At 38.9% G+C, this 23,749-nt stretch overlaps 1 long non-coding RNA gene across 5 annotated transcripts in view; it reads left to right on the top strand.

Moving 5' to 3' along the window:
• LOC102988496 (uncharacterized) overlaps nt 1-23,749 on the top strand; it is a 132,864-nt gene that overhangs the window by 93,742 nt on the left and 15,373 nt on the right. For 4 of the 5 annotated variants that reach the window (XR_008616160.1, XR_008616161.1, XR_008616159.1 and 1 more), the window contains one exon: nt 3,811-3,926. This is a non-coding gene — a long non-coding RNA (uncharacterized lncRNA). Of the gene's footprint in view, nt 1-3,810; nt 4,008-23,749 lie in introns of all 5 variants that reach the window. The other variant, XR_003677716.2, reaches the window with a different exon arrangement.

Here is a 23,749-nt window from a genome sequence, read left to right as displayed (position 1 = left end):
TTATACCTAAGCTTTTGTTTGTGGTGGGTTTTTAACTACCAATATTGAAAAAATGTGTATGTTCAGGGATTGAGATACATCTCACTATCAAGTAAAAGGGTACATCATGGAAAAGAGTGTTCAACTTTCCTTGATTTTATTCTGAAAGAAGTGACGCTTCTTAGTATTTAAATGCCTTTCACGTTATTCCCAGGACCAATTTTAGCTCTTTTACAATGTTTATCCTCAATCGTTTATCATGTTTTGTCACTAAGCTATTTAAAATCATGTTAGATGCTAAGAGGTAATCTGGAGCTCGTATGCCAAAGGCTACAGTGTCTCATATATCTTGAAAGTGAGATATCAGATAAGAATATCAGTCTTAAGTGTTATCAGCCCTGGTAAACTGGTGCCTCAGTGTCTGCACCTTATGTCAACTCAGGCTGAACATACTGGACTTAACATATGTAGTGAGAAGGAATTCTGGGGAAACACAGCGATTTCCTTAACCTGAACCCTTAGAACACTAACATACAGGAGCAATTATGAAACAATTATCCTAGATATATCTGTGGCATAATAAATGACAATAAACCCACTTTTATGATGCTTTAAATGAAAGATCTCAAAGAAATTTACAAAATCTACAATAAGAGCCAGTTTACGAAGGATAGCATGGAAAGGAAGATGAGGATAAAAGGATAAGGATAGAAGGATAAAATGGAAAGTTGCATAGATTTCATATTTTAATGAACTTATGTGGGTGAAGAGCTTTGTAAATTTGTAAATCAAAATATATTTCATGTTTGTTTTTAGTATTCTTCTTTGAGTTTTAAAGATAAATTTAAGTATGTACATCTTTATATATCTGCAGGAGAAAGTTTATCGTATACTATAATCTCAAGTAGTTTCCTAGAAGCTAACTAACTAAAGACATGATGTATTCTAACTATAATGAATAGCAGTTCATTACAATTTTTCCTTTGGAAAAATATATGTAAATCAACTAATATATGAATGATTGCTTATTTTTACCTAAGAATATGTTTCAGCGGCAACTGTAATTGTATCACTCTAGTGTATGGTAGCTTAAATTGAAACAAATTAAATTAATTTAATTGGCATGGGTTAAACTAGGATAAGTATGTGCTGGTGAAGTGAATGTTTGTCCCCTGGGTAAAGGAGACTTTTTCTTTTTTCTTCCTAAATAATGATTTGGGCTCAGTGTTAACAAATAAGAGTAAGTCATAACATTCTAACCCGCAAGAGGTATGTCACAAAATACTAGGTCATTTGACAAAGAGCAAACAGAAGCCTGGAAATTAAACTGTTTCCCCAAAGCCAGACCTAGTGGAAGCAAACTGCCAGAGCTGCTTGCCTCTGTTTTTTTCTTAGTGGTACCCCAGAGAAGAGGGAGGTCCTTCTGAGGGCCGCTGGGGAGGGGAAGGCTGGTGGGTTTTATCTAGTGCTTTCTGCTAGGGGAGTGCATGTCAATTTTAGGGTCCCAGGGGGGATCTTGTCATTGTACAGACTCAAATTCAGTGGGTCTCAGGTGAGGCCCTAGATTCTGCATTTTGAGAAATCTTCCAAATGATGCAGGTGCCCTCGGTCTGTAGAACACACTGTAACGGCCATCTTCCAGGCGGAACGCAGAGGAGATTCGCTCTCTCTCTTACAAGCTTCCTTCAGTTTCCCAGCTCGCTTACCGCAGAGCGGCAGGCCAGTAGAGTCACAACTTCACCATAGCCCAAACACAGAAAAACCTTTGAAAGGAAGAATTACATTGACTTCAGAGGGATCGCTAAAAGGAGAATGAATATTTATTTTAAAAAAGAAAACAAAGCATACTCATTCAGATTAAAATAAAAGGAGAGCCAACCTTTTCAGTGAAATTGCCTGCCTAGAAATATAGCCATCACATCTTTGAGGACAAATAAGACCGCACCTCAGGTTTAGACTCAATCTTCTTAAGTTTCTGCAGAGTCCATTTGGGAGAAATATTATGAAGAAACTTGGGGTCTGAACCCTCCTCCTCCACCCCCTTCCCTAAGTGTCTAATATTTGCATTATATACAAAAGGAATCTTTCTACTCTATGATCTGTCAAGGTGAAAATTTTCTCGGGCCAGAAACATGCTAAGATGAAACAAAATTATAACTGAACAAATCCTACTCCAAAGCTGTTTCCAAGTAGGAATGAATATAAGAAATATTTACTTCACATATTTTCCATTGGATGGCCTTTTCAGATTCTTGCTACTTTAAATACAAAAGTAATATTCATTGGGCTACACTATTTTAAAAATGTGTTCTTATAATCAATTGTCGAATCTTCTTCAAGCTTGTATGTAGGTGTTGGGCTCCTAGAATCTAAGTGGCTATATAGTAAAGCACTATGGTAGGTAATTTAACTTTGAACTAATTAAATGCATATAGTTCCTCAAACAACTTAAAAATATGATGTTCTGTTAACAGTTACATGGACATATTTTTATTTAGGTAACTATAGCAAAAATAACTTGTATTCAGTGTAAGAAGAAATTACAGATTTGAACTGCGCAGGAATTTTATTTAAAAATTTCATTTTTCCTCCATTTTATTTTATCAAGTCTATACTTTTAAGAGAGAGAAAGTCACAGAAATGTGTCTATACATTGACCTTTTCAATTTACATAAACAGTCTTCAACATTCAGAAGAATAGCAGGAAATCCTAATAGATTTAGCATTTGGTGTCTAGGAAAACAAGACACATTTGGTAATCACACCTATATACCCTAATGTCTGAGCAACCATTGGAAGGTGTTACTTTTTCAGTTATGTAATTAGAAATCTATTACATTAGGGCATTTTGGAAATGGGAAATTAAAAATCATTTTCTTTGCAAGTGGTTATAAAAGGCAGAGTTGGGCCTTCCCTGGTGGCGCAGTGGTTGAGAGTCCGCCCGATGCAGGGGACGCGGGTTCGTGCCCCGGTCCGGGAAGATCCCACGTGCCGCTGAGCGGCTGGCCCCGTGAGCCGTGGCCGCTGAGCCTGCGCGTCCGGAGCCTGTGCTCCGCAACGAGAGAGGCCACAACGGTAAGAGGCCCGCGTACCGCAAAAAAACAACAACAACAACAAAAAAACACAAATTACCTCTCAAGTCTGGCACAAAGCAGTGTCGACAAATGAGGGCTATTTCTGTCCAGAGGCTACCTCCCAGCCCTGATCCCAGCCCACAGATCTGGAAGGAGATGGATGCAGCCTGCCAATGCTCATCTCCCTCCTCCTGGTCTCACCCGGCACCTGGCACCTGGCCCTGGCTTGGTCTGCATTCCGAGCAAGGAGAGGCCTCGGGTTCTCTCGGGGGCACAAAAAAAAAAAAAAAAAAAAAGGCAGAGTTGATTGCTGTTGATTAAAGAATCTGTAATGAAAAGTAGTTTTCCCCTTCTTCCAAAAAGTTGCATTTTTCTCAAAGAGGTACTGCAGGCAACAGAAGCAAAAAATGCCACTTTGATAGACGTTAACTTGAGCCGCGAATCTAATATATTTACAGCCAACAGCTTTAAAAGTCATATACAATCCCACAAAAGCAATACTGATTTCACTAACGTTGACATAAATGTCAAACTTGATAAGCACAAGTTCAAAAGATCTATACAAAAGTATACAAAAGTTATATATCTATACAGTAGTCCTCCCCACTTATCTGCAATTTTGATTTCCAAGGTTTCAGTTACCCACAGTCAACTGTGGTCCAAAAATATTAAATGGAAACTTCCAGAAGTAAACCATGCATAGGTTTTAAATTGCGTGTCTGTTCTGAGTCACGTGATAAAATCTCTCTCCATCCAGCTCTGACCTGCCTGGGATCCCCAGCCATCGACCTCGTCGATCCAACCATCCACGTGGTCACAGCTGATGACCCAGCATCACTGGAAGCAGCTAATTCTCCTGACGTATCATCGAAGGTCAGTAGTAGCCTAATGCCACATCACAATGCCTGTGTCATTCACCTCACTTCCCCTCCCGTCATCGCAAGAAGAAGAAGGGTGAGTACAGAACAATAAGTTATTTTGTGAGAGAGAGAGGCAATACAATCATAATTGTCATAACTTACTATTAGTTACTGTTAGCCTTTCACTGTGCCTAATTTATAAATTAAACTTTATTGTAGGTGCGTGTGTATAGAAAAACACATAGTATATACAGGGCTTGGTGCTCTGATTTCAGGGGTCACTGGGAGTCTTGGAATGTATCCCCTGTGGATAAGGAGGGACTACTGTACCAAAAAAGTATACAAAAGATATATATCTGTACAAAAGATCAGAAAGCCTATACTTTCTGATATGAGATATGCTTAACAATTTTGAAGTAAAGTAAAAATTCCTGTAACATCTGTTACAAGATGTCCTGTTCAGGCATAACTGTTTACAGAGAAAATATAAAGTGAATATGATATATCATTTCAGCTATCAATCACTACATAACAAACCACCACAAATTAAGTGGCTTAAAGCAGCATTTGTTTTCTTTGCTTAGAATTATGTGGGTCAGTAATTTGGCCTGGCTCAGCTGGCAGGGTCCCCCCCGCCCAGTTCTATTGAGATATAATTGACATACAGCATTTTTGCTTTTGCCAAACTCCTGAACTTCAGATAAAAACCATAGAACTCTGTGGCATCATCAACCACCACCACAGCAACAACAAACAGAACTTAAGGGCCTTCCATCATACAAAAATTACCTCTAAGATGAACCACAGACCTAAATGTAAGAGTTTCAACAAATAAAATAGAAAAAGAAGAAAAAGGCAAAAAAACACATACTGAGAAAAATATTTGAAAAATGCATATTTGATTAAGGACATATCAGAATATATAAAGAGCCCTAAAAGTTCAATAATAAGAAAACAAATTAAAAGTGAGAAAAAGATTTGAACAGACCCTAAAAAAAAGAGAGAGAGAGAGAGAAAGCGATCGGATTTGTGGTTACCAGAGATGGAGGATGGAGGGAGGGCAACTGGACGAAGGCCATCAAAAGGGACTGCAAACTCCAAGTTATACGATAAATAAATACTAGGGAGTAACGCGCAGCATGATCAGTGTAATTAACACGCTGTCTGTTATATACAAAAGTTGTTATAAGATAAAGAAATGCTAGGGAGTAACAGTGCAGCATGATCAGTGTAATTAACACGGCTGTCTGTTATGCCTGCAAGTTGTTAAGAGAGGAAATCCTAAGAGTGCTCATCACAAAGAAAATTTTCTACTTCTTTAATTAATACATGAGCTGATGGATGATCACTAAACTTATTGTGATAATCGTTTCAGGATGTATGCAAGTCAAATCCTTACGCCAGACACCTTAAGCTTATACAGTGCTGTATGTCAGGTATATCTCAATACAACTGGAAGAGAAGAACTGTAAAATTTCTAAAATAAAACGTAGGAGACAATCTCCATGTCCTTTGGTTGAGCAAAGAATTCTTAGACATCATGCCAAAAGCACAATCCATTTTTTTAAAAAACTTGACAAATTGGAATTCATCAACGATTTTAAAAGACACTTAAAATAGTGTCAAAAGACACTATCAAGAAAGGTAAGTCTCAGACTAGGAGAAAATATTTGCAAATTATATATCTGGTAAAGGACTAATATGTGAAATATAAAAAAATACAACTCAATAATAATGACAAAAACAATTAAATATGGGCAAAAGATTTGAATAGATATTTCATCGAACAATGTACACAAGTGGCCAAAAAGCACATGAAAAAATGCTCAGCATCATTAATCTTTAGGGAAATGCAGATTAAAGCAACAATGAGATACCATTGCATATCCTCCAGGAGGGAAAAAAGGATGGACAATAACAAGCCTTGGCAAGGATGTAGAGAATCTGGAAGCTTCATTCATTGCTGGTAGGGAGGTAAAAAGGTGCAGCCACTTTGGAAAAGAGTTTGGCAGTTGCTCCAAATGTTAAACCTATGCCACAGGACTCGAAACTCCACCCCTATCTATTCAGGAAAACGCTAACGTATGTCCACGTAGACACTCACATGTGAATGTCGATTGGAGCATTATTCATAATAGCAAAAAAAATAAACTGGAAATGCTCCAAAATTACAATCACCTGATGAATGGATGAACAAAATGTGATATATCTATACAATGGAAAACCAGCAACTGAAAGAAACAAACTACTGGTACACGGTACAAAATAGAAGAACCTCGAAAACATTATACTAAGTGAAAAAAGTGAGACACAGAAGACTACATATTTTATGATACCGTTTAATGTAGAGTCTAAAAAAGACAAATTTACAGAGACAGGAAGCAGATCAGTACTTTCTGGGGCTGGGTGGGGGTGTGAGGATTTCAAGACCAGATCTGTAAGGAGTTGTATTTAATGGGCACTAGGAAACTCTATGTGATGAGGAAAATGTAAGTGTCTTGTGGTGACACTTGCACAGCTCTATAATTCAGATGATTTATAGTAAATAAAAGACACGTCCATAAAGCTATTTAAGAACAGTTAGACATTGAGTGTACCAAATTTCATCTTCAGTGCTTCCTGGACTTTAGGACATCTCTTTACACTTAAACACACACGTGCACTCACACACACCCACACACACACACACACACACACACAGGAGCATGCATATACATATACATTCAGCTATTGTTCTACCCAGCCTACCTCTCAGATCTTTTATATCTCATCTCATTCTTGTTATTCCATATATTTATCTTACACAGCAGATTCTTCCCTAACTTTTTTCATGATCTCATTGCCTTTGAAGCAAGAGCCTTCTCCTTCACAGTACCTAAAACTTCCTTTATGAGATTCTTTTCAAACTATTTTTTGTTTAAGTAATACATTTGACATCAAACTTTAAGCAAATAAAAATGTTCTGCGTGGTATTGATTTTATGGAATTAAACGGATTGTTTTATTTGACATGGCTTGTTCATGGATATACAGGACGTTTTGCAATTAAAATGAAAACTGTTCCCCAGGTGCTCCTTGGCAGTATTAAACGGAAGTATAATTTAAAAGCAGAAAGTCCAGATAATGATTAAATACCGTCTCAAGAATTTGTTACACGCTGGCCTGCTTGGACTTAATAATTTTTAAATTACTCACCTTCATGTTCTCACGTTGATCTTGGCCAAGTTTTTTGTTAAGAGATTGTCATTTGTGATTATAATATGGTACTCATTGTTCAGAAATAATTTTCCATCAGCTCACTATCTGTAGAAGTTGTTTTTATTCACACAGCATAATCTCATAAATATAGAGACCAACCTGGTTTTCGCAAATGTGGGAAAACCAAAACAGAAAGTTCTAGTTTTTAGAGTAAAAACCAGCAATAGAGAAATTTTAAAGTATCATTTCATTAACTGTTACTATGTTGAAAAAATGTTGAATAGGAACAACATGTGTGGTTGTATATCTTCACAAGTTTGTCAGTCAAACAGAAGGAATCTCTGTTCTCCGTATTTTATACTCTTTGTTTTTGAATTTAACACTACTTAAAAAATATTGCTCAGTTAAGCAATAACAAATTACACAGTTTCCCACTCTGTCCTGTTTTATTCCCTAACATCCAAACCAAAAGCAATGGAAACCAGTCACTGATTCTGGGCACATCGTTGTTTCCATTTTATCATGAAAACTAAAGAGACATTAACTGGTGCCTGGAAAACGAGCTCTCATCACAGAAACTCAGGCTGAGTCAGGAAACCTTTGAAGACACAGCCCACCTTCCTACACTTCCTGAGAGCTACGTGAACAGGTTTCCACACTTGCCAAAAAGTCAGGTTTATCTCAGGAAGTAAGCTTAAAATGTTCAATCATGAAGATTTATTAAAGTATAATGTTAATACATCAAACTGACAGGATCACTTCATGTTTCCCAGTGTGTGTAAAATGCACTGTTCCTTAATTACTATCATTTTCACACGTAGAAAAAGAACACATGGAACACGACTATGCTTTGAGGTAAAAGCAGTTTACCACTAAGAAGACTATATTTTCTCTGCAATGAATAAGAAGCTGAGTGTCCCTAGAACCTTTTCAAACCATCCCCATTTGGGACTTAACGTGTGTGTACTCCTGGACTCTGGGCACATATAACCTCAAGCTGCTGTGTTTCGTTGCTGTATGTCCTCCACATGCTGCAGGAGTGTTTTCAGAGAGTTTTATAATGAGTGTTATAAAGATGGTCTAGTTGATATCCAAATTTCTTTATCCCTTGCAAATAGGCTATTCAGTTTTGAGACGCTCGAGTCTAAAAGTCAAACTTATCAAAATTTCTGTCTCCTTTTCTTTTTGTCTAAGAGTATATACTTATATAGTCTCATTATCTTTCTTTCACCTGCTTAAATATTTTCTTGATTTTTTATCTTTCCAATCACTGATATTTTCTATTTCACATTAAAAGTAGGAAATTGTTTTTCACCGCTAAAAAATATTAACAGCAAAAAAAACACTCCTTTGAAACATTTGTCATCCTCAGGGTTGAAATGTCATTCGGCTGAAAGAAAATGTGAAGTACCAGGATTTCTCTGGTCAGCCTCCCATAACATTACCTTGAGTCTTAAGTGTACCTGCGCAGACCCTTCTGCAGATGACAACTCAGTGCATAAGACTGTCCAGTTGGGTATCTTTATATCCCCGTGAGGAAAAATGCAGCCATCTTTTTATACCACTCTGTGACGTTTGTGCTGACACACAGGCACCCTTTCATTTGTGATGTTGGAGTTTGTATTCCTAAAAATCAAGCTGGTAGGCAGGTGCTGCACAGAGAAACACAGAGAGAACCACCTTCACTCGTGGGACCCATACAAGGACGGGATGTGAAGAAAAACTGACAGACTGTAAGGAAAACAAGCCCCATAAGCAGATGAACAGAGAAGCAGAGGGTTTTGTGGATTTGCCAGTGCTTTTGACTAGAGTCCAAATGGACACATTTCACTTTGGCTGAAAATAAGCGAATCAGGGAAAAGAGTTCATGAGAAATGTGCTTCTTGGTCTATAGTCGTATTTTTTAAAATAGTGAATCAAGAAAGCAGTGGCAGCAGCATAGTTTTGAGCATCACAAAGTTCCCTTACAGAGAGGGACAGTGAAATAGACAAAAAACAGATCTCAAGGGACGATATTTTCAACAAAACCAGGTGACAAGATACCACCCAAAACCCCAGAAGCTGGGTAGGTAGGGTGAGATGCAGTCCTGTGTGGAGACATAGGTGTGGACAGATAAGAGATATAGATATATAGATATAGATACAGATGATCATATACTGGGATCAGCAGCTGTGCAGAGGTAGAAATAAGAGGAGTCTTGATGATCCAACGAGCCAGACTTCAGAAGTGGCTTACAAATATTCATCTCTAAAAGAGGAGGACCACATCTTAGTAAAAATATATCAGCAAGCAGATTCGGGGGACAGATGGTGCAAAGAGCGGAAGTTCGCAGACTTCGGAATTGTGGAGAGTGCCGAGAGACCATAGGCACAGGCTAAAGGGCTGCCAAGAGATCGAAGGATTCTGGGTCAGCCTAGGTTCCCAGTAATTAGGAGCTCACAAGAAAAAACTCGCCCTTTGAGTAGGACAGAGCCCACTCTGAGGAAATACTGCTGGAAGCAGCATCCCAAGGGAGCAGGCAGGAACACAGCTGATGCGGTGGAGAGGGAGCCCTCACATCAGTGAGCGGGGGCCCGAGGAAGCTGATCTCGGAGAGTATTTTTCAGTGGTAACTGCAAAGACGAACACTACTTTTCACACTTCACGGGGCCCACAGGTGGGGGGACACGCAAACACTGAAGGTAGAATACCATCCTGCTCCATCCAGACCCATCACACATGAGCAGCAGGAAAGGGCCGTGACTGATGGCTCGTCAAAGAAAGTGTCAGAAAAAACTGCTCAAAAAATGTACCAACAAAGGAGCACACCAAAAACAATATATAACAGTATTTCAAAATTAGCTCAGAGGAATTAAGAAAATGGCAGAAGCCATGAATAAGCAGCAGAAATCACAAAAAGAAAACTCTGAAAATGGATGACTAGAGAACAGGAGGATGTACAGCAGAGAGAGATCAGGAAAGGAAAAAATTCAGAAATAAAAACTAAACTAGAAGAAACACGCAGAAAGACTACAGAGAACATGGTGAGAAAAAAAGTTAAAAAGGGGGAAATTTTTTTAAATCACAATATATGGAAAGGTATAGAAAAGGGTTTGTTGGAAAAGGTAAATATGGAAAAGAGGCCATGAAGATGCAGCACGTGTAACAATGGAAACTGGAGAATAAAACCAAAACTGTGCAATAAGCCCGAAAAGAGACACTCTGTACCTAGGAGGGCCGCTCTGGATAGTCGGCACCAAGACATATCCAAGTAAATCGGCTGACCTTTCAGAGAAAGAAAACAACTCTATGGACAACCAAACAAAAGAACCGTAAAACTTGCAAAAGAAAGAAAATCTGAATGGCCTCAGACTATTTCACATCCATACCTTGTGCCAAATGACAATAAGGAAACGTGTTTAAATTCTCAAGGAAAGAAAAGCGAGCCTAGGATTTTACATGTAACTAACTGACCCTTGAACGTAAATGCCAGAGAGAAATAGTTATAAGCATGCAAGAACTCGGGGGGATTATTCTATATGGTCTTCCTGAGAAATGGATAGAAAAGCCTCAAACTTGAAATAACTAACTATAAAAGATTCATCCTAAAGAACAGGGTCCTATTGCAGAGAGGTCCGTGGATTTGGTGGTAGGAAAGGTGAGGGAGAAGCTGCATGACGGTTTCTGTTTTCTAAGCGTTTTTCTTTCTAAAGCTTTCTGTTTTCTAACACCATTCTGATTTCAAGGGAGTATAAAAGGGGGTCATTAGATGAAAATATGAGCTGGAGAGGGTTTCAAGAGATCGAAGAGGACATGACAAGTCATCACTGATAGTGGGAAAGGGAGTTTAAGAGAGAAACAAAGTGGCAGATAGTGTTCTGCCGTAGTGTCGGGGGCTCTTTCAAAGTTCGTGTGTATGAAGGTTTCCACAGGATCACGCGCTGGGCACTGTCGACAGGAGTGGCTGTGGATACCGCCAGCGACTCACAAACACCACAGGGGCAGGAAGGGGGTTGACACAGGAAAGCAAGTGGGATGCTGTTGGGAGAGGTCCTGGGCTCCTTTGGAGAGGTATGAGGGAGGCATCTAGAAAGGGCACAGGTGGGAATTGAGCTAGAGGGCTAGGTCACTCGTTTACCACGGGAACCCTGTCATGTTCCACAGGCTGAAGTGGACTCGAGTGGGATGGCGCGGGGCTGACCATCCTCTCTGGAAGGGAACAACGTGAAGGATGCGAAGCTGATTTGTAGTAGGCCCGTTTTACAGTTAAGAAAATGAGTCAGGGACCTCCGTGGCGGCCCAGCGGTTAAGACTTCGCCTGCCAGTGCAGGGATTGCGGGTCCGATCCCTGGTCCGGGAGCTAAGATCCCACATGCCTCGTGGCCAAACAACCAAAACACGAAACGGAAGCAATACTGTAACAAATTCAATAAAGACTTCAAAAAATACATTAAAAAAAAAAAAGAAAGCAAAGCAAATGAGTCAGCAGAAGGTGGTAAGTCATGAGGCCAGGACTGGACTATGGAGGGCCTGCCTCCCAATGTTAGGCTTGGCTGGATGTGACTGTGACATATTGCCTCACTTTTAGTAGATAGTTATTTTTAATGGTTTGTTATTTTCATTTTGCTGTTACTTCTGAACATAAATACTGAATGTTTACCATCTTACCAACGAAGATCCCATCTATGGTCCTGATATCTGATTCTCCAGCCTAAATTAAATTGAATTTGAGAAATTCTATGTCTCTTATGAGATTACAGAGTTACCTTATTCAGCTTCACCGACCTAAAAACAAAAGCCTTACAAAGAAAAGTATATTTTTTAATTACTAATTTTTCCAAATCTGAATTCTATTTATTTTTGATTTTTGCTGCATTGGGTCTTCATTGCTGCATTCAGGCTTTCTCTAGTTGTGGCGAGCAGGGGCTGCTCTTCGTTGAGGTGCGCAGGCTTCTCATTGCAGTGGCTTCTCTTGTTGTGGAGCACGGGCTCTAGGCACGCGGGCTTCAGTAGTTGTGGCCCGCGGGCTCAGTAGTTGTGGCGCACGGGCTCCGTTGCTCCGCGGCATGTGGGATCCTCCCGGACCAGGGCTTGAACCCATGTCCCCTGCATCGGCAGGCGGATTCTCAACCACTGTACCCCCAGGGAAGTCCCCAACTCTGAATTGTAAAAGACTTTCTTAACTTAGACAATTCTACCTCCTGGTTCTAAATTTCAATTAAATCGTTCCAATTTCTATACTATGACAACCTATTAAAGTGCCATCCTTGAAAAAGTTGACATACTCCAGGAGAGTGACAAGCTCATTTTTATCAGTACTTAAATATTAAATATAATACCCAAAAGCCTGGAAGGACTGCTCCAGGAAGATATTATAACTTGAAACCCAGAATTTGCTTTGACTATTATTTATCTGCTGAGAAGGAATTTTCAATAAACCCTAAGGATACTTAAATCAACCAATACTTATCAACTGTGGTGATGGCGGTATAGCCCACACGTGCTTCTGTCACTGGTGTTATTAACAGACCAGTGTTGCTACTCTCTGGCTTTCCCCGAAATCTTACTCTACAGCCAAAAAGCACAGGATCCCTGTAAAGACCTTTTAAAATCCCCTCAGCAAGTGGCTGTGAGCACGAGTGCTCATTAAATTTGGTCGTCAGTTTGCTTGGCATTTATCCGTGGAGCTTATTTTCACTTTCTTAGGTTTTCAGGCTCACAGAAAAATGGCTACTGACTATTCATGTGGTCCCAGGGGAACTTCCTTCTGGAGACAACAGACGGCAACTTCTAGTGTCATAACTCAACAGCGTAACCTTCACCAGGAGGTGAAAAACACCAGTAGGGCTTCAAATCTTGAAGAACCAGTTCCTGAAGCCCAGAATCAGTTCTTGAAATCCAAAATGGGTGAACTTTTTAATTTTACATCTTTATTTTTGAGTTTAAATTTCACTATAAGCCAGTCACTTTTAAGTTTTTGGAAAATCACTTTGCCTACTTTAAAGAATTATTTCAAAGAAAAAAGGTTTAAGGTCTTGTAGGGTCAATCCTTTACAGCATGTTTACAGGCCTCATACGAAAATACCTTTAACTGCATCCTCTTCAGGGTTGCCAATAATCACAGTACTTTTAAATTGCAAGAAAATCCTTATAAACATTTACATATTCCAGAAAAGATCTAGTTTAATTTCTATCCAAATAGATTTTTATCCAAATATCCAATCAAGTAAATTATTTGCTGTCTAGTACATAAACCCTCCGCATATTTGATTTAATGTTTTTTTAAATAAGAAACAAGTAAAACTGTATGTGTATACAAGCCAGTCTTTACCAAGCTCTTTCGATTGCTAAACCAATAGAGATAATGTCAAAATGAGGCAAAGCTTAGTTAAACACGTTATGTCTTTGTTTATTCTTAGATATTATGGTGTATTCCTCTGACAAACAGTACTAGAAAAAAGGGACTTCAGGTCTGAAAAATATTAATTAATCAAAACTAATTGGTTGCCTACAGTTAGGTTCAAAACTAACACTAAATAACATATAAAATAATGTAAGGGCTATTTCAGGACAAACAAACAAGCAAACAACCTATAATATGGAACGCAGCTAAAGAAGCCTTAGGTAAATTTGATTGTTTTTCTTTTTTGCCAACAGTATTATGGTCACAATGGTGACCCTCATGAACTGAGAATAGATGATATATTATACCATAAGTGGGAAATTTACCCAGATAAATAGATTCTTTGGTAGCACTTAACACTTTCACAGACAGCAAACAAACATTTTTGAACTTCAAGAGCCGATTGGGGGTTTCAAGAGCTGAAGCCCTTTTGTGTTGCTTTATGAATGTTGTCTTTTTTTTAAAATAAATTTATCGATTGATTTTTGGCTGCATTGGGTCTTTGTTTGTTGCCGCGCACCTGGGCTTTCTCTAGTCGCGGCGAGCGGGGGCTGCTCTTCGTTGCGGTGCGCGGGCTTCTCATTGCAGTGGCTTCTCTTGTTAGGGAGCACGGGCTCTAGGCGCGCGGGCTCAGTAGTTGCGGCACACGGCCTCAGTAGTTGTGGCTCGCGGGCTCTAGAGCACAGGCTCAGTAGTTGTGGCTCACGGGCTTAGTTGCTCTGCAGCATGTGGGATCTTCCCAGACCAGGGCTCAAACCTGTGTCCCCTGCATTGGCAGGCGGATTCTTAACCACTGCACCCCCAGGGAAGCCCCATGAATGTTGTCTTATGTGGCCTTTCAGGCACTAACATGACATGGTAGGCTCACAAGTATTAGAGCTGGCTCTTTGGGGGCAATGCCTGGCAATTTTTAATTTCTAAATCTTAAAACTGTCAAAGGCTTCAAGGATTAATTGTATACCAGTTCTCTAAAAGTAACAATTTCATTCAATTCTAATAATAGGCCCTCAGAGAGCAAACATAGTGTTTGTTAGCGTTACGTGTTCCCTTATTTCATTCCGTTGTTTAGAAAGTTAAGAATGCATATTTTCATAGACAAAACTTTGTCTGGATCACCCTAATGTTATAACCCAGGCACCAATGTAAAGTTGGAAGTAACCGATTTATGGCAAACACTGTCTTCACAAGAACCAAATGACATAGTTACAATTCCTATAATATTAGCAGTTTCAATGAACTAAATCAGTTGCATTATTACTTGAAAGCTTCCTGCAAAAATACCATTTGCATAGAAACTGTATAGAGGAAAAATATTTTTAAGCAATTTTAGAGTATCACAATTTGTGAAACATTAGACTGATTCATTTCTAAATATTATAGCAGAAACAAATATTTTCTGGCAACGTCAGCTCAAAATCTGATGTGTCTCCCTTTTTCTTCCTTTGAAGTTAAAAAACATTTTGTGTGTTTTTGTATATTTGTTTCTTTGTTTTGGTTTTTGCACAGATTGGGCTAGATATATTGTAGCTGAAAATGAGACTTTGGTTGCTTTGTGTGTGTGTGTGTGTGTGTGTGTGTAAATATACACAGACAAAAAGCAAGGAATCAAATGGGCAATAAATAAATAAAAGAAATAATATAAAATAATATAAATAAACCTTTAGGTTAATGATATTTGGTTTCAGTTTTCACTCTGACAAAACAATTTAATCTACTGAGGCTTTGGTCTGAAATTATGACCATTTATTTCAAAAGATTGGTGCAAGATGTAAAAAGCATGTATCATCCTCTTACTTTCTAAAGTTGTTAGTTAACAGGGTAATGATGGTAAGTGGTCAACAGGTGTCAATGTGAAGGTTGAATGGTGTCCTGCAGAGGTTAGCAAACTTTTTCTGTATAAGGACACACCATAAATATTTTAATTTTGGAGACCATATGGTCTCTGTCACAACTGCTCAACTTTGCCTTCTTCACCCAAAAGCTGCCATAGACAACACATCACCAATGAGCATACGTGTTGCTCGTGGCCACTGAAATTTGAATCTCAAACACTTTTCTCATATGATGACATATCATTCTTTTGATTTATTTTCCTACATTTAGAAAATATAAAAACTATTCTTAGGGCTTCCCTGGTGGCGCAGTGGTTGAGAGTCCACCTGCTGATGCAGGAGACACGGGTTCGTGCCCCGGTCTGGGAAGATCCCACGTGCCGCGGAGCGGCCGGGCCCGTGAGCCATGGCCGCTGAGCCTGCGCGTCCGGAGCCTGTGCTCCGCAGCGGGAGAGGCCACAGCAGTGAGAGGCCCACGTACGCAAAAAAAAAAAAAAAAGAAAAGAAATAATCCTAAAGTCACACACAGTGAGCAGTAACAAACTCTCATCTTTTTTTTTTTTTTAAATGAAAGCTTTTCTTTTTTTCTTTATTTATTTTTGGCTGTGTTGGGTCTTTGTTTCTGCGCGCGGGCTTTCTCCAGTTGCGGCAAGCAGGGGCCACTCTTCATCGCGGTGCACGGGCCTCTCACTGTCGCGGCCTCTCTTGTTGCGGAGCACAGGCTCCAGACGCGCAGGCTCAGTAGTTGTGGCTCACGGGCCTAGATGCTCCGCGGCATGTGGGATCCTCCCAGACCAGGGCTCGAACCCATGTCGCCTGCGCTGGCAGGCAGATTCTCAACCACTGCGCCACCAGGGAAGCCCCAGGGAAGCCCCCAGACTCTCATCTTGAACCCAGATTATCAGACCATGTCAAGTTCTCAGGACATTTCTGGCACAACAAATATATGTATATATATATATATATATATATATATCCCACTAGATCACTGGTTTATCATACAAGGGTAAAATTCAGAGCAGCCAGGTCGTTGAGCTGCATAGCGCAAGGTATAAGGAAAGGACACACTTCTCCAGGCACCCCATTCTCCCTGAATCCTCATGTTTTCAATATTTTGATCACCTTGAGGAACTAACTGCAGAGGATTCAATCGAAATTACTACTCTTGTCTTATCTTCCCCAAGATACAGTCTATAATTCTGAGAAGAAGACAATGATGTCGAAAGAAAGAGATAGGAAATTAACTGGAATATGTAATAGCACATCTGTGTCTCTTCTACGTTTCTTGTAAAATTGAGACACTGGTAGCTGACACTTACATTTCAAGGTAATAAGCGTTACATTTCTTTTTATACCCTCGTAAATGCAATGCCTATTTTCAATTTGCCTGTCAACATAATGGGCTATATTCTTTATGTAAAGATGGTATCATCACTTAACAGAAATATCAAATCTCTAAGAATGTTATACTGGGTTGACTAAAGAAAATCTTTATTTTAGGCCTTTTCTTCATCCTTGACCAATTCCTTGACCTTCAAAAAGTTACAAATACTCTGTGGGCCTTGGTTTAACCACCAGCTCCTATGAATAAAAGAAGTTTATAAAGTGTTTATAATTATTTGGGGTGAGAATGTAGAATAAATTGAAGGAAAATAAGCCAATAACATCTTAATTCTCTGATCTGAAGTACAGATAATTTAATTTTTGTGAATTATGTACATTCATTCAGAAGTCATTTTGAATACCTATTGTATGCCAAGTATTGTTCTAGGCCTTGAGGGTATAATAATGAGCAAAACACAACTTCTCTCCTTGGAAAGCTTACATTTTGTTCAGGGAGACAGATAAACAAAAGAATATATGATTTCCAGGTGCTAAAAAGGGCTGTGGAGAAGAACAAAAGAGGGAGAGAACTGATAAAATGAGTGTTGCTCAGAGAGGTCAGGCAGAGAGAACAGCACATAAAAAGGCCCTGAGGTATCCTCAGCTTAGCAGGAGTAAAGAGAGCAAAGAAGCAAGTGATGGGAAATGAGGTCAGACAGGGTTTCCTCTGCTTGAGATGGAGACCCTGGAGGTCTTTTTTGCAGAGTAGTGTCATGATCTGACTTAGGTTTTAAAAGGATCCTTCTGGCTGTGTGTGAAGTATATACCATAAAGGGGCCAGTTTAGATGCAAGGATAACAAGAAACAATTGCAGAAGTCCAAGTGAGAATTTATGATGAGTTGAGAAAAGATCGTAGTAGAGGAAGCTGTCAGTGTTGGTCAGATGGTTTGAGTCATAGGTGAAAGGAAGAGCTGTCAGAAGTTACTGACAGTTTGCCTCTGGGAGCGAGGAGAGTCAACAATAACTGAGAATTTTGGCCTGAGAAGCTGGAAGATGAAGGTACCGCTCAAAAAGATGGGACGGTGTGAGTACATCCAAGTGGTGGGGAGTGTGCAAATCAAGAGTTAGATTTCGGACAAGTTAAATCTGGGAAGCCTGGTAAGTATCCAGACGGAGATGCTAATTAGGCATTTGGATATATGAGATCCGAGTTTGGCAGAAGTCCTTGGGAAATTAGTCCAACTGGGAAGTAGAGTTAGCTAGAGAAAAAATTTGAATTCGCTCCTGTGGAGTCGGCAAAAATTAAGGTGAGGAGAGCAAAGGAGGCTGAAAAGAAGCAGTGAAGCATACAGGAGGAGGAGTGAGAGAAAGCAGCATTCTGGAAGCTGGGTGATGGAAATGTTTTAAGAGCTGTATTGAATACAGCTTACAGGTTGAGTAAGAAGAGAACTATAAACTTGACACTGGGTTGGCAAAAGTTTCTGACAACCTTCAAATGAGCTCTTTCAATCCAGTAAAGGACAAGAACTTGATTGGAGTTGGATCGAGAGAGAAGAAAAGTAAAAGATGTGGGAACCATAAGTATAGTTGTCACTTTTGAGACTCGCTACACAGAGAATTAAGGGCATAGGTGGAAGGGATTGTGGCATCAATGGAAGGTTCTTTTAAGATGGAAGATATTAAATATGGTTGTACAGAAAAAATACTGAAGCAGGAGCAAGGCAGAGAGATTAGAAGAGAGTGATCCTGGAGCAGATTATAGTGGATGGGTACAGTGCACAAGAAGGGTTGCCTTAGCCAAGAGGACAGATTGTACAGTAATGGTAATAAGAAGGAAGATTATATGGTACAGATAGAGGTAGTTTGGTAGATGTGGTGCTGAGAACACGTGGAACATCTCTTCTGACTGCTTCAGTTTCCTCAGGGAAGTACCTAGCAAGATCATTAATTGAGAACAATTGAGAAGGAGGTTTGGGAGTCTGGGGGAAAGTTGTAGAACAATGGCCTAACAAAATAGAGAACAAAGGAACTAGAGAGATGTAATGTATTTCCTGACAACGACAATGCTAAGAGTCCACTTGAGATTAGTGGTCATTATTATGTTTTTCTTTAAGTTGTCACAATTGTGTGCTTTTCTCCAACCTTGGTCTGCTTCCTAGATAAGAACATTCAGAGTAAGATTTAAGGAAAGATTGAGGGTTTTCTGGGAGAGGACTAGGGTCAATCAGAGTTCCCTGTGAGGTCAATGAGTTCTTGGTGTCTCAGACATTTGGGGAAAATGAATGGGAAACATAAGAGGTAGTTTTCAGAGAATGAGATCCTTGAAGTTACGATTATGAAGAACGACAGAGATGTTGGTAATAACAAATTCTAGAGTATGACCATGAAGTTGGGTATTGAGCAAGGATGGAGAAATAGATTGTTGGAGATCAAGGACATGAGAGTCCATTTCTCTTCTGTGATACGTAGGGCAGGGCTGAGGCTGGCAGAGAGGAATCTGAGAGTAAGCGCAAGAAGAATCTGTGGAATCCTTTGGCTGCCCTGCTCATTGTATGAGGACCTACAGAGAATGTTGTTATGGGGCTGGCACAGCTCCGTGGGTTTCCTCTTCTGCCATGTCAGTGGCATATCCATACACATGGAATCCTGTGGACACCTCCTGGCAGCTATGACAGTAGAAGTAAGTCTCTATTTAAAAAAGAAAAGAAAAGAAAGATATATTATACCCCAGTTATTGACAATTCTGTACTCTGAAGATGGCCCAGAAAAATTATCCACTCGGACTCATTTAGTGGTCTTTCTCAGAGAAGAACCATGGTATGCAGCTATGATCATTAAGGACACACAACAAAGTTGGAAGGTCAGCATCCTCTTTTACTTCCTGATAGGTTGCTTTCTTTGTCCTCTTTAGAAAATAAAGTGGTTTGGAGTATTGCTTCAGTTCTGTAGGCCCTCATTTCCACAACTCCAAACAGACCTAGGGTGAAGTGTGGAAGAAAAATGGGAAATGGACTGCTTAGAAATATTATGCTCTATGCATCAAGGAAAAGGGGTAAGAAAATGTTTCTCCTGTGCAACCTAGCTCACAGGATAGGTAAGCTGGTTAAAAGTTAAAACTGAGACCATTTTGAATGTCTTCAATATCCTCCTGTTTTTACTAACATTATACCAGGAGTTATTTTGTCAAGGCAAAATAACTGGCAAGAATATAACTGTAATTATAGTATGCCATTATTTGGACATATTGCAATGGCATAACCAATTATCCTGTCATTGAATGTTTAAGTTATAATTTCATAATTATAAATGATACTAAAGAGAGAAATAATTTTACATATGTCTGTGTCTGCATCTCTCATAACATGCTTTGGATATATTCTGGAAGTGAAATGTATTAATCATTTTAATAAATGTGATATATAGTATAGATAAGATATAGATCTTGATACAGATATATAGAGAGATAGCCAATAAGATTGTAGCATTAAAAAAATGTCATTGGCAATATATAGGAATAGCTCCTCACTATTTTGATATGCTTTTATTGGAACTAAATATTAAATTTAAAGACTTATCATGGTTTTAAGGGTAAAGAATTGTTTTTTAAAGATGTGTTGGGGCTTCCCTGGTGGCGCAGTGGTTGAGAGTCCGCCTGCCGATGCAGGGGACATGGGTTCGTGCCCTGGTCCGGGAAGATCCCACATGCCGCGGAGCGGCTAGGCCCGTGAGCCATGGCCGCTGAGCCTGCACGTCCGGAGCCTGTGCTCCGCAACGGGAGAGGCCACAGCAGTGAGAGGCCCGCGTACCGAAAAAAAAAAAAAAAAGATGTGTTGAGTGACAGAGGATGCCAATTAGAAAGGGATAAACTTATGGGAGAAAGAAAATTACTAAAGTATATTTGGGTAGAGCTGAAAGAAGGGAGACACAAACAAAAAGCTGCCATGGAATTAATATATAGCAGTGATGAGAAACTGCATCCATTCAGAGAGCTGACGATGACTCATTGTTCAAAGTAGAACAACTGTCAAGGTCTGACCTTGCTGATATTTTCATTGATCTGAAGTCAGAAGAAGCATGGAGGGAGACTGTCACACCAGAATTAATCCCCACCAACAGGGAGAAATATATTGGCAATGGGAAAATTATCATGGGAAAAAAATAGGTGAGTAGTGTTAGAGGAATGGAGAAAGCTTCCTTTGTATAATTCTTTGAGACAGACCTCGGATACAAAGGAGAGAATTTGATTCTTTGTTCTGGATCTTTCTTAAGAAAGATGGATTAAGAGGGTTTGAAAGCTCTAAAAATGTAATTATCTAGGCAATAACTAATTATTCTGATGAGGTAGAAAAGTGACAGGTAAATGAAAAAATACTTGAGTTTCACAGGCTGTTCTCAGTAAATTCAGGTCATAAGAGATGTGTACAATAGCAGGAAGATTAAGCACATAGCCGAGGACAAATGTAAGATTCTGGCTCAGCCAAGTCAAGAAGGTGAAATCCTCAAGACAGCTAAGGACTTACACTATTAAATGCTAAGGAAAAAACAAAGAAGAAAAGATAGACCCTACTTGAAATAATTGTTTGAATGTTAATAAATAATAGAAAGAAATAAAAACATCTCCTAGATTTTTATTTTATTTGGTGTCCTCTCACTTGTATAATAACATTCAGACTACAAAGAACAAAAAATTTAGTGAAAATAATCAAGTTATTATTGATGGATAATTTAGTCAAGCAATGCATATTAAAGCCATTAGGTTGAGAGATATTGGGGAATAGGATATTTGTAAAGTGCTAAGTATCAACCCAAAATTATTTACTAGCTGGAAAGGTTAAAATAATCTTTATATCAGAGAGATCTAGTAATGACATCTTAATAAAGGGGCCAATCTTTGCATTGTGGAACATTCTGATGTTGTGTCTAATTATATGATTCAATATATGTCAGAAATACTTAACCTGAATATTAATAAGCTTTTCATACTAATTTCCAATTAACAGAAAATGCTAGAGTTCAAAGAATCAATTATATATATTCCAAATTTATGATATTTTACCAAAAAAAGTCCTGATATCCCCCCCATCAATGTTATAAACAAATTTAAAAGTGTGGGGGAAATGTTCTAGATCAAAAGAGATATAAACAAAAGTAATACATAAACTTTATTTGGATATTAGTTCAATTCAGTCATAAGGAACTAGGAAAAGAAAAGGAAATTAAACCCAAAATTAGCAGAAGGAAGAAAATATAAAGATTAGAGCCAAAATAAAAACTAGAAAAAAAATCAATGAAACTGAAAGTTGCTTTTATAAAAAGATTTAAAAAATTGACAAATCTTTAGCTAGACTCACCAAGAAAAAAAGAGAGAAAGACATGGAAGTTTTAGCCACAGTAATCAGAGTAGGAAAAGAAATAAAAGGAATCCAAATTGGAAAAGAAGAAGTAAAGCTGTCACTGTTTGCAGATGACATGATACTATCTGTACATAGAGAAGCCTAAAGATGCTACCAGAAAACTACCAGAGCTAATCAATGAATTTGGTAAAGTAGCAGGATACAAAACTAATGCACAGAAATCTCTTGCATTCCTATACACTAATGATGAAAAATCTGAAAGGGAAATTAAGGAAACACTCCCATTTACCATTGCAACAAAAAGAATAAAATATCTAGGAATAAACCTCCCTAAGGAGGTGAAAGACCTGTACTCAGAAAACTATAAGACACTGATGAAAGAAATCAAAGATGATACAAACAGATGGAGAGATATACCAAAGATGATATAAATAGATGGAGAGATATACCATGTTCTTGGATTGGAAGAATCAACATTGTGAAAATGACTCTACTACCCAAAGCAATCTACAGATTCAATGCAATCCCTATCAAACTACCACTGGCATTTTTCACAGAACTAGAACAAAAAATTTCACAATGTGTATGGAAACACAAAAGACCCCAAATAGCCAAAGCAACCTTGAGAAAGAAAAATGGAGCTGGAGGAATCAGGCTCCCTGACTTCAGACTATACTACAAAGCTACAGTAACCAAGAGAGTATGGTATTGGCACAGAAACAAAAATACAGATCAATGGAACAGGATAGAAAGCCCAGAGATAAACCCACACGCATATGGTCACCTTATCTTTGATAAAAGAGGCAAGAATATACAGTGGAGAAAAGACAGTCTCTTCAATTAGTGATGCTGGGAAAACTGGACAGCTACATGTAAAAGAATGAAATTAGAACAGTCCCTAACACCATACACAAAAATAAACTCAAAATGGATTAAAGATCTAAATGTAAGGCCAGACACCATCAAACTCTTAGAGGAAAACATAGGCAGAACACTCTATGACATAAATCACAGCAAGATCCTTTTTGACCCACCTCCTAGAGAAATGGAAATAAAAACAAAAATAAACAAATGGGACCTAATGAAACTTAAAAGCTTTTGCACAGCAAAGGAAACCATAAACAAGACGAAAAGACAATCCTCAGAATGGGAGAAGATATTTGCAACTGAAGCAACTGACAAAGGATTAATCTACAAAATTTACAAGCAGCTCATGCAACTCAACATTAAAAAAACAAACAACCCAATCCAGAAATGGGCAGAAGCCCTAAATAGACATTTTTCCAAAGAAGATGTACAGATTGCCAACAGACACATGAAAGGATGCTCAACATCATTAACCATTAGAGAAATGTAAATCAAAACCACAGTGAGGTACATCACCTCACGCCAGTCAGAATGGCCATCATCAAAACATCTACAGACAATAAATGCTGGAGAGGGTGTGGAGAAAAGGGAACCCTCTTGCACTTTTGGTGGGACTATAAATCGATACAGCCACTATGGAGAACGGTATGCAGGTTCCTTAAAAAACTGAAAATAGAACTACCATATGACCCAGCAATCCCACTACTGGGCATATACCCTGAGAAAACCATCATTCAAAAAGAGTCATGTACCACAATGTTCATTGCAGCTCTATTTACAATAGCCAGGACATGGAAGCAACCTAAGTGTCCACCAACAGATGAATGGATAAAGAAGATGTGGCACATATATACAATGGAATATTACTCAGCCATAAAA

The sequence above is a fragment of the Physeter macrocephalus genome, chromosome 20 (genome assembly GCF_002837175.3).
Source record: "Physeter macrocephalus isolate SW-GA chromosome 20, ASM283717v5, whole genome shotgun sequence".
Lineage (NCBI taxonomy): Eukaryota > Metazoa > Chordata > Mammalia > Artiodactyla > Physeteridae > Physeter > Physeter macrocephalus.
This window is presented reverse-complemented; position numbering and strand designations above follow the sequence as displayed.